This window comes from Pygoscelis adeliae, unplaced genomic scaffold (assembly GCF_000699105.1).
Source record: "Pygoscelis adeliae isolate BGI_AS28 unplaced genomic scaffold, ASM69910v1 Scaffold72, whole genome shotgun sequence".
Taxonomy (NCBI): domain Eukaryota; kingdom Metazoa; phylum Chordata; class Aves; order Sphenisciformes; family Spheniscidae; genus Pygoscelis; species Pygoscelis adeliae.
Window position 1 is genome coordinate 4011960 of NW_008824286.1, and position 950 is coordinate 4012909.

Sequence of the window (950 nt, forward strand, 5' to 3'; positions counted from 1 at the left end):
CCCTCGCCGTGCCGCGGGTCTGCCCCGCCGCTGACACGGTGCTGCGGTGGGAATCCGGAGGGCTTTTCTAAGGCCTGTTTTTCCTATTTTTTGTTGTTGTTGTTGTTCAATTAGCCCTAGTGATTTATTCAATGCATGCATGAGGGGACATTAATATGCGGTGGCAGTTCCCACAAACAATATTCCTCTCAGGCTTTCTGCAGCCATAGCATTTACTGGCAAGGGGGGAGGCTATACAGGGAAAGCCAGGCTCTCTCATCCTTTCCCTCTGCAAACTCCTGTCCCCCCTTCGCAGGGCAGCAGGGTACGAGCTTGTTCTCCGGGCCTGACTCACGTAGCCGGGGGGCTGGGACGGGCCCCGGCCCTTTCCAAGCTCCCCCAGCCCAGCGGCTGGGCCCGCTGGCTCTGACAAGGCAGGGATGCGGCTGGGATTTAAGAGGGGGTTTTGTTTTTAAGTTACCGTATTTGCTTTTAATTTTTTTTTTTTCCCACACTCCGTCCTTAACCGGTTTGTTCTCCAAACGCGCCTTATGCCGTCCCTACAAAGACAGCTCGCTGCTGTTGGGAAGAGGAGCAGGGCGGAGAGAGGCTATTATTTTTGGTTGTGTTTTGCCTTGGATTTTGTTTTTAAGAGGGATTTAAAGCTCAACACCGTTTTCACACTTTGAGAGCAGCAGCGCGCAGCCCCGGCTCTGGGGCTCCCTTTCCCGCACCCAGGCGAGGAGCGGGGTGATTTCTAACCTCCTCTGGCTGCGATTTAGGGAGCTGCGCGGTTATCTGCCCTGAAAGCAGCTGATGGATGGTGGGGCTGCGAGGTGCTGGGCCCTGGGGGGTGGCGGGGGGGGGATCTGTCCCCTTCTCCACACGCATCTGAAGTCTTCTAAACTGCCCGCTGCTCATGCTTTAAAAAAAAAAAAAAAAAAAAGCCGGAAAAAATAGACTGGACAGAC